Raw genomic sequence first — 16434 nt, forward strand, 5'->3', positions numbered from 1 at the left:
ATGGCCAAAACAACATTTATGTTGTCAAATAAACTGACTTTCGAATATCTAAATAAATTTGTTGCATTTTCTGCATAATTGGATTAAAGTGTTGCACACCATTTCATATGAAAAATATTGCAATGTTTCATTATTAAGTTGTAGCCCAGTTGATAAATATTAAAATTTTAAAGCGATCTATGTGCGTGTGTGTCTGTGTCTGTGCGTGTGTGTGTGTGTGTGTGTGTTTGTGTGTCTTTGCAATCTTTTGAAACGAAACTGTCAAAACTGAACTAACAAGCAATTTATAACTTTTGTGAACGCCAACGCACACTGAGAACGAGCAGCACAAAAGAATAAAAGTCTTTTTAGAGTTTCAACTGCTGCTGGTCAAACCAGACAGAGAGACGGAGCTGTAGAGGCCTAATATATGCAGCCCTGGCCAAACTGAAAGCTGCTTAACAACTTGGACTTTTACCCATTCGTATAGACGAATGCAAATTTTGTTTGCCGCAAGTTAATGGACGGACTCACATAACTTGGCCACAATCTGATTGGGCCTGCAAACAGCATTTTGTGACCCTAATCAATGTGACCATTGTTTACCTACACTTTCCCAACATCTGTTGCCCTCCGGCCTTCGGTCTTCAAAACTATCCAAGCAATATGCTTCACATTTCGTTTGAAGACAGTTTCTGTGCCCATTCATTTGATATATGCTCAGATTAAACTCATATTGAACAGCTCTAACTGTTGCGATAACACATTGCACAATCAACAAATTGCCCAGCTCTGACATTAAAATGGGATTGCTCGGGAAAAAATGCCAAAGCAAACTTTTCGATATTATCAGTAATCAAAAGAATGGAAAATATTTTGAACTCATTAAGGTTCTGGCTTTTTTCCCTCAAGAGACACATCTATTCCTAGAAGTGGAATGATAAATATATTTATAAAGATTCAGTTTGTCGTCCTGAATATACATATCTCATGTATATACACTCATGGTCAAATTAATAGGTGTGACCCAAAGATTCTAGCATATTTTAGAATAATTACGGTTTGACAACATCTATCAGCACGAAATTTTTTTTGTTAGGTATGGCCACACTATTTAAAAAGGAAATAGGTAAATCCCCCCAAAAAAATTTACTCGCTAAAAAGTTTTGGCTGTTATACATTCTCTACCTCAAAATCGACCTGGACACATTAATAGGTGTGTTTAACTAAACAAAAGATTATTAAAATATTAAAGAGTTTTTGAGTAAGCAAAGGTAGTATTTTTATTGAATATAATTTGATTGAAGCATCAACATTTTCATTTGCAACATTTAAATAAAATTAGATGGGTCGTGGAGTTCACTGCAGTGCTGAAGAGAGAAATCTCGTTCTCAAGCTTCGTGAAGAGGGTAAAACTTATACATGCATTGCCTTACTAATGGGACGATTAGAGAACTTCGTTACAAATGCTCTAACACCAAAAAAAATATAAAAGGAAGCCGGGTACCCGGAGGAAAACTACCGTAAGAGAGGATTCCCGGATAGTCACCTTGGCTAAAAGGGACCCTTTTAAGTCTTCGAGAGCGATTGCCATCGAAATGGGCAATGTTGTATTGGCACGAACTATTCGTCGACGGCTATTAAGCTCGAATCTACCTGGGAGAGTTGCTCGCAGGGTTCCTCTATTGCGTAAATCAAATATTCGGATGAGGCTTAATTTTGCTCAAACTCACAAGGCCAGGTGTGGTTTAGAGGGATAGCGTAAATTGAGAAAATTTCTCTGGAGTGATGAAACCAAAATAAAATTTATTTGAGAATGACTCAAATATAAATATTTGAAGACCTATAGGCAAAGAATTGGATCCTAGATATACAAAAAAGACGGTTAAGCACGGAGGAGGCGGCATAATGGTTTGGGACTGCTTTTCATGGCATGGTTTTGAATTGGACCATCGACCATTTTCATAATGGACAGATTCCTGTAAAAGGAACTTTTGAGTAGTGTTATGCTACCACATGCCCACGACAACATACCTCTAAAATAGAAATTCCAACAGGATAACCATCCCAAATAGGACTCCCCAGTAGTTAAGGATTGGTTTCATGAAAATATAATTGAAGTTTATGAGTGGCCAAGTCAGTCTCCAGATCTCAATCCAATTGAGAACCTTTGGGGACACCTGAAAAGGCAAATTTCCAAGACTACCTGCTTCAATTACACCCAATTATTGGAAAATACTCAGGAGAAATGGAGCACCGATCCTGTGGAAAGGTGTAGAAAGTTAATATCCTCTCTGCCCCAAAGAATCAGCAAAGTCATAGCGAATAAAGGCGGATATACAGGGTATTAACCATACTTATCTAAATATATTCTAAATATTCTACAATATTTAAGAATTTTTAATTTTTTTTTTTAATTTTCTGGGCACACCTATTAATCTGGCCAGCAAAAATTTGAGTTTTTTGTGAAGTATGCCAAAATTATACTAAAAATTATTATTTTTTAAACTTGTTTTTTGTTGTTGTTATTCTATGATGTGTCTATTTTTTAATATAAGTTGAATTTTTTAGTTTCATGAAAAAATATAGACGTTATTCCCATTTAAAAAAAAAAAAAATTTCACACCTATTAATTTGACCATGAGTGTATATGGTGATTCCCATATGCTCCTTGTTACATACTTTTTCATAAACTAAACTAACTAAACTAAACTAAACCAAGAAATTCTCAGTCTTTGCTAAAAATTTTTTATTCTTTAAATTTTAAATTTACATTGATAACATTTAATATAATGTATATTACTATTATTATACTAAAATTAATTATACTAATAAAAGCTATCGTCTCAAATTAACAATAAATATTATATATTGAATATACGATTTGCATAATCGACCTGAGGCAATAACAATTGATATTTAATTAATTATTTTTAATAGTGTTGCGATTTTTGATTAACTTCGTTTTATGATATTATATTATAATATGAAATGTTATGTTATTGTATATTATATTATACTATAGTATATTATAACAAGAAAAATACTTAAGTACGTTTTATTATTATATTCATGTGTGTATAAACTAAATTGTTAAATTAAAATATAATTATTAGATACCTCATATGGCTTCAAATAACATTATTAAAATATAAAAATTTTAGCAAATGGAAAATAATAAAATTTAGATTTAAAAATATAAATATATAAAATAATACTAAAATAAAAAACAGTCAAATACATTATTATTCAATACAATTTCGGCTTTTTATTAAACAAAAAAAGGGTATCTTAAAATTATATTTGTAATGTAATGTATTAATATATATATTTGCAATGTTTTTAAAATGTTTGTTTTTTATTATATTAATATATTCCGTTGTAACAGCTAAAACACTTAAAACGGCGGGATTTTTATAGACTAAGCACAAAAAGGGCTTATTGGAGTACCTTGTATGACTTAGAAAACATAATTTAAAAGAAAAAAATTTTATCTCAGATTTATCTGTCCCATATAAATACAAAATAATTTAAATATCGTTTATTTGCTTCTATCGACACGTAACTTGCCTCTCTGTAAGCTGTAAGCACTCAATTGGTTCCATCAATTGATCAGAGGGCGTCTGAGTATAATTTGAATATATCCATCAGTGGCCGCACTAAAGATTACTCCCCGATTGGCACTTAAATGCACGCAAGTGCTGGACATCAACTAAAATCCTTTTGTTGCATTCAAATCACAAAACAAATCATCAACGGCCTGCCACACACACACATACATACACATACACACACACTCGCTTGGCCCTTGTACATTTACAGACAAAACACACAAACTGTCGCCCTGGGTGCAATTCGACATTTTGGGCATTCAATAACGATTTGCACAAAAGCCGCATACACACACAGGCGCAAGCATATGAATATACATACACGCACATGCACACACACATATATACCAAAAAGAAAAGCCTTTAAAATTTGACCATTAACAGGCAGCCCAATGTTTACAAATGCCAGTTGACAAGGCAAAGCAAATTCAGTTCTGTTTGTCGAATGTGCGTTTAGCACGTAAGGATTTGTTATTGTCCCTCTCGCAGTGGCGAGCAGTGGGCGTGGCCAGCCGATTGAGGCGACTGCTCGATTTCGATCTAATCAGTTGCGCTCTAAAAGAAGCTGTTAACAATATTGTCAATTTTCTATAGCAGGGGGAGGGGGGCAGGAAAAGGGACAGGAGCAGGGGCTGGGGAAGGGGCAGGGGACAGCTTGTGCTTCTGTTTTCCGGCAGCTAGTTTATTTTTATGTTGAGAAAAAAAGTTAAATTTGCATAATTTTGTTTGTCCTCCCTGCTGCTGCTCCTGCCTCTGCCCCTGCTCCTGATGCCCCTGCTCCTGCTCCTGCTCTATTCTTTTGCTGTTTTGGGTGCCAGGTTGTTGGGTCCCTTTTCTGTGTGTCCTTGCCCCAATGCTGTTCATTTTGTGGGCAGCATTTGCCACATAAACACTTTGCTGCTGAACACTATGAATAATTAATGAGCCCTCTGCTGTTGTTGTTATTGTTGTTGCCAGTCAAGTCCGAACTTTTAAACAGGCAGCCGGCAAATGTTGATTCTGCTTCCCTTTTTGTATGTTGCATGCTTTTAGGCGCTCGCCGCTTGACCAATACACTCGTGCAATATTCGTTTAGCACACACATACATACACACACACACACGCACAGTCGAACTGTAGCGCTACATTATAGCACATTCAAATTCAAAACCGAAGCATTGTCAACTCCCCAGCTGATTTGCATTTGCCTGAACTAATTTCAGGCCTCTAGAAATTTGTATTGAAGTCGAGGTTGAAGTATTGAAATGATATTTGTATATTATTATGCATTGCCTAACAGATTTCTCTACAAAGGGATTACTGAAGTACCTCGTATGGCTTCAATAAACATTATTATTATTAAAAAAAAAAAAAATAAATAAAATAAAAGATTTCTCTATATTTTGTGCATTTTTTCTTATCCTTGTTTATATCATGTTTCCCGTCAACAATCTGTTGAGCACTTGACTGAGAGCTAACTACACACACGCACACAGAGAAAGAGAGAGAGAGAGAGAGAGAGAAGTGCCTGCCCTCTGACATATGCACAAATCACATTTGCACATCCTCTGCTCAAAATCAAATTATGTTATTTTTATAAGCAGCCCAAAAGTATGCAAATATTTGTTATGCACACACATATGATTCGCTCGGTTAGAATAAACGTTGCCAACCACACAAGAGCAGCAGCAGCAGCAGCAACAGCAACGGCAACGGTAATAACGGCAACCGGGGGCTTTCGGGCAAAGCAAAAAAGGTCGTTAGATTGTTAACAAGTTCATAAAAAGACGCTGCTATACAAACAGCTCACACACACACACACACACATGCAGGGCACAATTATAGAAGCAGCAGCAACTGGATCGAGGAGCGTGGAGCGAGGGCTGAGAGCAGCAGTTGCGCCTCTCTAAATACTACACGACGCGACTGGCTGCGTATTTACAAAGCACTTTTTGCCGCTGTCGCTGCGGCTGCTGCCTCGAGGAGCAACAACATGCAAACAGCACAAAAGTATGCTACAAAATAGAGACCAGAGTCAAGCCAGAAGCCAGGGCTGAATGCAGCTGCTGTTCACATGAGCCAATTGATGTCTGCCTGTGCGTGTGTGTGTTGTGGGCGTGGCTATGTACATGTGCATGCATATGCATATGCACAGATTGCAGCTGGCGGCTTGCATATTCAATGCTAAATTAAAGCATAAGCAAATACAATTGGAAAAGCGCACAAAACCAAATATAAATCCGCTTAAATGCAATGCAATTTTCGCTGCTGTTGTTGCCTTTTAAGTTGTTGTTTTCAGCGTTATTTAATGCCTAGTTGAGCAACAATAACAACAACAGCAGCAGCAAAAACAACAACAACAGCTGCCGCTGCGGCAGCAATTAAAAGCGATTTGTGACCGCAGCGTAAAGCGCTTTAATTCTATTGCCAGACCTTCACACACACACACACACACACACACACACAGAGAGAGAGAGGGAGAAAGAGATAGGAATGTGTGCGTGTGTTTGCGACTATTTAAAATTTAAAACAATGCCATTTATTTGAAATATGTTTGGCGAAATTAATTAAATTCCAATAAAGCAAGCATTAATAATAATTACGCGCACTTTTTTTATACGCGCCAATCTTAATGTTTTATATTGATTATATTTGCATATTTCATTAATTTAATTTTAATATTTAAACAATTTTTTATGCAGGCTCTTTTTTTTTTTTTTTTTTTTTTTTTGGCTCGCTAAAAAGCGCAATTTCATCATTTATTTACATTGTGTGAAACATTTTTCAATTAAAAATCCATTGTTCTAGTTTGACCAAAACTCTCAAGTTAAATATTGAATCAATGTTTGCAATTGATTATAATATGAGCCAGTAAAAAAACATACCATGTGTGTGTGTGTGTTTGCGTGTTTGTATGTGTTATCGCCCTTTTTTGCTGACATAACTTAAAAGGATTTACCATCATTACGGGTTAAATATTAAATTAGTTTTTATGGTATTCACTACGTAAACATATTCAACTATTATTAATAGATATTAAATATAACAGAGATACTATATATAAATAAATATAAGAAAAAAATTTATATGGTAAAGAAATAATAAATATATTTATAATATTCATTAGGCATATCTAATATTAAAAAAAAAAAAAAAAACAAACAAACAAACAAAACAAAACAAAAAATATTTAACGTATAGACGAAGTAACGAACGCATAAAAATTCTTTGTTGGTTCTGGAAATAAAAGGGAATTGGATGTTTTGGCACTATAGTTAACTATCGGTACTTAACATTGAGGCTATCGATATTTAACTGATGTCGAAAATCAATTTTCAAGTATAATGTTATTATTTTAATTCGAAACGAAGACATTAGCAACAGAATCGTATAAACTGTTGAGATAAAATTGATAAAGCTTTTCACAATGGGTTCAGGGAGCAGAGAAACATTGTTTAAAAATAATTAAGTTTTCTGTTTACAATTTAAAAAATTTAATAAATAATAACTAAAATTTGGTTTGGTTGAAAGAAATTGATTCCAAAATTGGGTCAATTTTTGTTTTTTGTTTAATTAAAATAAAATAAAAATCATATTGCTCATCAAAAATAGTTTGGATGAATATACAAAAATTGAAGCCTCATTCCAAGTAATATCTAGTTATATTAAATTTATTTTTGAACACATTTATAAAAATAAAAATATTAAAAAAAAAATAATAATAGAGTAACTGCTTTCTTTATATATTCGTAATAATTTCATAAATTGATATACAATATAAAAGAACTGAATATAATGCAGACGAGTCTCGATAACTTGTACCCTGCTAAATCGAAAATCGCGGTAAATCGATTCCCTTGAAAGCAATTCGTTATCAATAATTCTGGATAATTTTAGTTTTTGTGTAAATTGAAAAATAAAAAATCTGATCCCCTTTCCATTTCGAGCTATCGAGATTCTACTGTTTTGCTATTTTAAGTGCATTGAAATGCTTTACAAAAACGAATAGTCAGAGGAAAATTAAAAAACTGTAATTTATAAAATATAAACAATCAAAATTAAATATTTTCAATAATAAATTATGAAAAAAAAAATAATTTGGCAAGCCTAGCCAATTAATTCGCAATAAAATTACGTATACATAATATTATCATAATATTTGTGTTTTTCCAAAAACAAAAAAAAAAAAGAAAACAATGGCACATTTACAATGCCACCCATTAAAATTATGTTATTTCTAAACAAGCTATTTAAACGGAAACTCACCGTCAATCATGTTGACACCGAGAAGTACTTATTTATTGCGTGTGGTGGGACGCTCGCTGCTGGCGCTGCTGCAATAAGGCAAATGGAAAGGCAAAGTTTTAATTAAATAGAAGATATTTATGCCAGCATTTAGGCAAACAAAAAAAATTAACGTAAAAACAAAAGCTGCGCCAACCTGAAACCGCTGTAAAATATTCAACAATTAAGCGGCATGAAATGCCGGCGCACAAGTGTTAATAATTGAAATACACGTGGTAGCTGGCGCAACTTGGCCAACAACAAATAGGCTAGGCGAACTTTTAGCCGGTGGCCAATTAATAATAAATCGTAGGGGGACGAGGTGGTCGTGTGGGAGGTGGAAATCAAAGTCTTTGAGTTGCGGAGGCAAACGCCGCCAACCAACTAATGACGCGCTCCATTTGGGACGAGCTACGTGCAACAACAAATTAGCGCCACAAAACAGGGCCACAAAACTTTGCGGAGCTAAAGTCAAAAGGTGGACAGCACACAAAAGACAAAGCTGCAAAAGGGGCAGAGCAAAACCAACAATAACAACAACAACAACAACAATAACGGGCAAAACTTTAGCGAAGCCAGCTTCAATGGGTCTTACAAACTGTTGCGGACTTGACGCTTGATTGAGCGCATCCAAAATTTGTAAGGGACCATTGCCCACGCTCAAATTCTGACTCTAGCTCTGTGAGTTTTTTGGTTCACGTCACGCGGCCTGATTGATAAGGTAAATTTGAGCCGGAGTCCGACCCGTACTTCGGACAGGCTGAGCCCCCAGCCAGGTAAAGTGTTTCGAAACAATTTGTTAAGGTATTTTCGTGGCTGGCAAATTATGAATGGGCAACGGCATTTTAACTGCACTTTATTACGCATTCTTAAATTAAATCAAGCTGCTTTCTTTGGGGCCACTCAAGCCTAATTGCATAACTGAATTACCGAGCAGAATGAGGACCGACACAGCGAAACTTTAATCCCACCTAATGTGCAAAAGAAACGAGCCAGAAAGAAAAGAAAAAGCGGCAAACAATTTAAAAATTTAAATTAAAACGAAATGGAAGCGCCAATGGCCAAAAGGCTCTTGAATCAAACAATTTCAATCGCGAATTCCATTCCCGAATTCCTCAAGAAGCTGCAATCCAATCTTAACAAGTAAGAAGGCTCCAGTCGAGACTGCTCGACTAGGAGATACCCTGAACGCTCCAAGCTCCAATCATTCCGCACTTCTTCTATGTACACATACATACACATGCACTTATAAGCACGCGCTCTGCTAGCTGCGCAGTAAGCAGCGGCTGCGCTTGGGCTGCGCTGCAATGTGGGCAATATTTTGACAATTTATTTGTTGAATAATTTCTTTTGTAGACACACGATCCTAATGAAACTTTCAGAGCGTAATCATATGGTTAAAGTGTGTGTACATTCCAAAGCACAAGTCTCTAGTACTTGAAATGCGTTTTTTACAAATTGGGGCGAAAGGGGCGTGGTATCCAAAATCTGTAAATTACAAAATCTTTGTATCTATTAACTTTATATACAACGCAAATTTTAAGTCTCCAGGTTTAAAAGTGTTCAAACAAGGCTGAAAAAACCAAGTCGATTTTTCGATTATTCTCGATAAAAAAGTTATCGGGCGAGTTATCGAAAAAATAAAGCAAACTCGTACTGCCTATGGTATACACGAGTGTGCATGCCAAATTTCAGCTCTCTAGCTCTTATATCTTCTGAGATCCTTTTGCTCATACGGACGGACGGACGGACGGACGGACGGACAGACGGACAGGGCTATATGGACTCAGCTCGTCGTCCTGATCAAGAATATATATACTTTATGGGTTCTACGATGATTCCTTCTGCCTGTTACATACTTTTCACAAAACCATTATACCCTGATTTCCCATTTTCAATGGGTTCAGGGTATAAAAATCAATTTTGCAACTGCCCTGACTGGCTGCCCGTCTTATTAATCCCGAATCGCCGAGAGCAGAAGCTAATCAATCAAATGCCCCGTTAATGCCCGTTAAGCCCGATGGCCAATCTTGAATTTTGGCCCAACAATTTACAACAACAACAAAATCAAATATATATGTATATGTATATAAGCATAAAACTGTGAGTTTATATCAGCTCAAACGGCCGAAATTGTGTTCGGCTGGAGCTTAACCACGCCCACGCCGTCTCCACTCGGCGGCACTTCAATTATCTGAACTCATTTTGACACGCATCAAAAGTGAAAAAACTGACAGCGTGAAGAATTGTTCAAGAGAATTGAATTTGTACCTGAAGGCGTTGGTTTGATTGATTTCCATATTGCTCACAATGATGATGATACAGATGACGATGATGATGATGAGAGAGATGCTGCTGATGCTGCTCATTATCGCAGCTCGAGTTAAGGTTTTGCTGACACTCGCCGCAGCTTCAATTAAGTTGCCTAATCAATTGTGAATGCTGAGCTGTCTTGCGAGCCTAATTAAATTTTCTAATCGACTTGCGTCCAAATGATGTGGCAGAAGCCAGGTGGCAGGTGGCAGGTGGTAGGTGGTAGGTGGTAGATGGCAGGAGGCAGGTGGCAGGAGGCGGGCTCTGCCACAGAATTGACTTTAACTGATTTACACCGAGACGCGTACACTTTTTGGCCATGTGGCCTAAGTAGTCCAGCTAATAAATTATCTGCTGCCAGTGAGTGAAAGAAGAGGAGCAGGAGGAGGAGAAGCAGAAAACCAAAAACTCGCGACGCATAAAAAACACTCTCGCATCTCGGCCTAAAGGCAAGCATTGCTTTATGTTGTTTATGCGCAAATTGTTTTCATCTCTTTATTTACGTTTATTTTATTTTATTTTATTTTTTTTTTTTTTTTTTTTTTTTTGCTTAGTGTTATGATTTATGCTTACATCCACAGCTGCCACGCCCCAGTCATAATTTATGCCCGTGCACACAGTAAATGGAAAGGCTCTCGAACCGACCTTGGAAAACATTTCTACTTTTGTATAATTACTGAGCTGCGATGAAATCTCCTCGGGCTTCATAATGAAGAGTTCTCAAATTACTTAATGATATGATCTCATATGTATAACACATACATATGTATGTATGTGCAGCTAAACCAATATTCAAACTTAGTCAAGAAAACTCTTCACTTAAAGGATTTAATTATTCATATCGGAAATGAAAATATCTCATGATATTTCATTTCATTTACCGGATTAATTATTGAACAACTTGAAGTAATTGAAGCCAAGACAGACAACAGATATTTGGGAATTCACTCGAATGAAATGTATCAACGTTAAATGTATAATTATAAATAGCCATTAGCATAGGTTTTATTGTTAGATAATATAGATAATAATAACCAATCAGTCATTTTCTATCAGATTCGCTTCAATTAAAGCTCATAACATTAATACCTGAAAATAAGACAGACACATATTTATTTTTGTTTTATTATTATTCACCTGTCCTACAATCGGTAAATGGTTTTCAATAAATATCTAAGTCATTTGTAATTTTTGATTAAAATCCTTTCTGATTTCATTATCATTATTATCATGCATAAATTGTAAGCCAAAGGAACATTCACTACATTTTAATTGCATTAAATTATTCAGTCCTCATATAAAGAAATTTACTTAGATCACACAGTGAGTAACATTAATATTCGTTTTTTTTTTCTTTCAACTGTTTTCCGTTTTATTTATAATCTTTGTTAGTTTGTTGTTATACGATATTGATATATATCTCATCGGATAGCTTCTTTTTTAATCTACTACTTAATATTGTCTTATAGCTCTCCCTATAACTCTGAGCGACATCAAAAATATGAATCCCTTTCTTTCCCATAAACTAATAAACTCTCCCTTTCTTTCCCATGATATGAGCAATAAATGAAAGTATCATCGATATTCACTCTGTAATACGAAGCAAAGACGAGCAGTAATAATATTTGTTAAAATAACTTAAATAATATGAAGAACAGATACGTTCTGTTCTCTCTCTCTCTCTCTCTCTCTCACTCTGTTATCTCTTATTATACATTGTCTACAACTCTGATAATATAAATGTAAACTCTCGGTATATGATATATTTAAAATTTTAAATGTATCTATTTCTGTCTCTTTCTATCTTTCTATTTATTCTCCATTATATTCTCTCTCTCTCTCTTTCTCTCTCTCTCTCTCTCTCTCTATATATATATATATATATATATATAAATCTTTCTTTTTTATTTCTATTTCTTTCTCTCTCTATCTATCACTCCCTCACTCTCTTTCTCTCTAGCTCAGCCTCTCGTTATCTTTCGCCGAAGATATATTCTTAAATTTGTCAAAAGTTCTCTCACTAATTTTGTTCTCTCAATAGATTTGAACATTAACTCTATCTCTTCTTTCTATATCTGTGTATTTCTCAGCTGCTTCCCCTGTATCTGTCTACCCCTCTCATCTATCTCTTCTTCAAACTCTTTCTCTATCAAACTCTTCCACTCTCTATTGATAACTATCCACACACACGGATAGAGAAATTTCCTCATAGCTTTATTTGATCTCCCCCTTCACCTTTATTGCAGGAAAAGAGCATAAAGAAATGTGCCGCCTAGGTGTAGTCGACAAACTTAAAATAAATCACAGCCTACCGCAATGCCGGTGAACTGCATGCTCACCTGCGAACGAACGAAGATGGCATGCATAATTAGAGCAACCTGTCTGCTGGAATGAATAAATTTGCGACCTGAATGCGACTCATATGCGTACACTTGAACATGAATGCGCAGCTGAAGCAAACCGAGCCCCGGGCAAACCCATATTCTTGTGTGTACATGTATTCATACACATATATGTACATATGGGCATTGGCAAGTGCTGAAACTACGGAAAATAAAGAAATAAGCAAGCTGCCGTAAAGCGCTGTCTACATAAGAGAGACCTCAATATGAAAATGATATAAACTTAAATAAAGCAGCATGTTTTTAATTAAACACAAAATTGTTAAATATTTATTTTATGATAAAGTTAAGGCTGGAGAAACCAGATCTGAAAATATGGAAAAAATGCTTAATATGAAAAAATGCTTAAGCATTTTTTATTTTAAATGAAGTTGTACCTGATACTCCTACACTTGATATTTAAAGAAATGCAATTAATTAAGAAATTGAAAAATATGAAAACTTTGTTAGAAGATTATTAGATGATTACAAGATTGTTCCAAGATTCCATTAAGAATACAAAATTTAAATAAATTTAATATTAATTGGACTGACTAGCAATGATATATTATCATTAATTTCACTTTTACTGCTTAAGTTATATTTTCAAAATTATGTAAATCTTGCAGTCGCAAAGGCGAACTAAATTTGATATAAATTAGAATTATTACAAAGAAAATTTTTTAACTAATTAATAAGCAGCAATAAAATTTTAAAATTTAATATATTAGGTAAATGATCAAGCTTAAATATATGTTAACAAATTGAAAATAAAATAAAATAAAATTGATGATAATATAATATAATAAATTATAAATTGTACATTACTTATAATATATATACTTATAATAATATAATTATAATAATAAGTACATAAGATTGTATTCATTTTTCATAAGTAAGAAAAAGGAGAGTAAGGTCATATATAATATTAAAAGTGTAGTCAATTTTTTCCATTAAAGATATATTATTGATTTAATAATAATACATATTATAAATTATAATTATATAAGTATATATGTATTTATTATTATTATTATTATTATTATTAATATGTTATTATTATGTTTTATTAATTTTGTAGAAAGTCATATATAAAATTATCAAATTATTTCAATTCTCACGAACACCAAGAATAATATGTTTTTTTTTTTTTCGCAAGTATAAATTGGAAAATTCAATATAAATATATATTTATAAACTGTAATAATACCAACACCTCGACTTGTGCATTGATTATAGCCCAAATGCGTATGGTCAAGTATATGTAAGGATAATAGATCGGAAATTCTATAGAAATATGCCCAAATGCTAACAAATCAAATGATAACTGTTTCTATAGTAAGTAAGCTGCCTCAATAAAAGACTTTAAAATAAGCTCTGCCTTGCTTTGCATTCATGTGCCCCGAATGAATTACAGTAAAATTTTTAAACCCAAAGTGACAAAAAAAAAATAAGATTTTGTTGTTGGAGTTGATTCGAAAGGTTAAAAAATTATGAAAACAAATTGCCGCTTAAGCGCAACACCAAAAACTGTTGCACACAATTATATAAAACTATTTCATATTTTTATGATTTGCTCTGCGCCATAAGCCATGCAAGTGGCCACAATTAGTGGGAAAGGGGAACAAAAAGCCAGCATTAAAATTATAATTATATTCTGTCTGTTTGTCAAACTGAATGCTGATTGCAGGAGTTCATTATTATTATTATTATTTTTTTTTTTTTTTCACACACATATCACAGAAGTTGCTTGCAGTTGGCTAATAGACATCATGATGATGGTGATTAAAAGTCTTAATGGGCCACATTGTCTTGGCTAAAAGCAAAGCCCAAAGCAGGCCCCCGCCCAGCTCCATTGAGTGCTTATTGATATTTATGGCTAGCAGAGCCGGACTTAGTTGCCCACTTAATATGTTTAGCAGGGCGTAGAATTTATGGCTTCGACTAATGGCTAATTCTGGCACACGAGTGCAATATTATATAACTGCTGAATGCTTATGTGTGTGTGTGTGTGTAAATAGAGCAGAAACTTTAGAAATTATATGACTGTTCTGATTTATGTCTGGAACTTCACATAAATATACTAAATATCTATACATACATATATAGATTTACCGAAGCTCAGCTCTCGATTAGATGGAAACATGGATCGCCATCAGCGCTGGGGTTAATTGAAATACCTTTCAAGTGCTCATTTCAATTATGCAATCTTTTCAACGCACGTCAAATTGATAATAATATAATTGAATGGTATTTCACACACGGCTTGTATATTAAGCATTTCTCTATCCATTTTAAACACTCGCATTATCTGCGTATATCCAATAATAAACAGACACGAGCATTTTCAAATAGGTTTTCGGTCCCCTGCTGCCGCCGTGTCGAGCAAGTTTATAACTCGTTTGGCGTTTTCGACTGTTGTTGACATTAATTGCCAATTAATTTTGCCGCTGCAACATTAACAGAATTCAATAAATTAATAAATATTTGCACTTTTTGAAGAAAAAAAAAAAAAAATATATATATATATATATATATATATATATATATATTTATATGCATATTCCATTAACAGCTGGGTAAGTTAATTAAGCGAACTGTCAAATGCAAGCGAAAAAAAAACACTTCTCAAATGGGCAAAATATCTGAATGTCGATTTATTTCTTTGCTCGTGGGCTGGCTAATAGCTATCAAATCGATAGGCCAGCTCAAAGTTTCCAAACAAGTAGAGCAAACGGAAACTTTTTGTCTGTATCTAATGGGAATTTAATACGCACAAAAGTATGCTACAAATTTTTTTTTTTTGCTCAACTTTAAACGAGGCCCAAAAGTCAAACGTGCGGAAGAAATGACTAACACTTCAAGTCCACACACATATAAGAAAAGAGAGAGAGAGAGAGAGTGAGATAGCTACAGAGTCGAGTAAATAACTGCACATTAGACAAAACAAAAGTTGGGGGCAAAAATCACTCATACGCAGTATCTAACAAGCAACGAAATAGAAGGCGAGTGATAGATAGAATACAGGGGCTGAGCATGAGACACGCCCACACACACACACACACACACACACAAGTTCATTTACGCTTCAATGCAATTGTTTTGGCATCTGCTTTCCGAGGTGTTGAGCTCAGCTTCAATTTTAAACATTTTTCTTTTTGTTTTCAGTTTGCAGGACACGTCATAAGCTGCTATCCTGCTGGCCAAATCACAAATACAAGCACAATTCTGATACGTCGCATCAAAGCATGCATAAAAGTTACAAGAAAAGAGAAAAAAGAAAAACACCCAAACACACTTAGATCCATCGAATGATGAAATAAAAGTTTCGCTTTTGTTAATTCTGGGAGCTGAGCCTGACTCAATTTATGGCTTGATGCCCGCATAATTTCATTTGGTTTTGTTTGACTTGATTTGCGCAGATAATGTGACAGCCCATAAAAGGCCTGACCTCAAAAAGATTTTGCTTTTTATGTTTTTATGTTTATGCGTTAGTTTGTTTTGAAGCTCGTAAGATAAAGAGCATAATTAAAATGACTTTCATGGCCCAATAAACGTTTCAAAGTCATTTCAATGTGCAGCACACCACACAAATCCCATTTAAAATCTTAAACAATTACTAAAGTTACAATTTTTAATTACAATTTGTACACATATATTCAATCGATCGCATCAGAGCAGACAATGTCGTGCTATAAGGCGCTCAATAAATATGCTATTCATTGAAGTGCAGCCAATGCATTGTCTGCTCTGTCTGCTCACTGGTGTTTCCAGCATATTCGCAATTAATAAATATTCACACGTTGCGACGTTTTCTGTTTCGTTTATTAAGTAGCTCACGTTTTTGGACCCCAGCATCATCTTGCCGTAGCCATAAATTTTAT

At 34.4% G+C, this 16434-nt stretch overlaps 1 protein-coding gene across 2 annotated transcripts in view; it reads right to left on the reverse strand.

Annotated features, from left to right (window-relative positions):
• The window catches only part of LOC6576835, a 209536-nt gene that overhangs the window by 149370 nt on the left and 43732 nt on the right, over window positions 1–16434 (reverse strand). The window contains exon 3 of one of the 2 annotated variants that reach the window (XM_032728532.2): window positions 7836–7900. The gene's annotated coding sequence lies outside the window, so the exon portion shown is untranslated. Of the gene's footprint in view, window positions 1–7835; window positions 7904–16434 lie in introns of both variants that reach the window. The other variant, XM_002002784.4, reaches the window with a different exon arrangement.

This window comes from Drosophila mojavensis, unplaced genomic scaffold (assembly GCF_018153725.1).
Source record: "Drosophila mojavensis isolate 15081-1352.22 unplaced genomic scaffold, ASM1815372v1 contig_36, whole genome shotgun sequence".
Classification (NCBI taxonomy): domain Eukaryota; kingdom Metazoa; phylum Arthropoda; class Insecta; order Diptera; family Drosophilidae; genus Drosophila; species Drosophila mojavensis.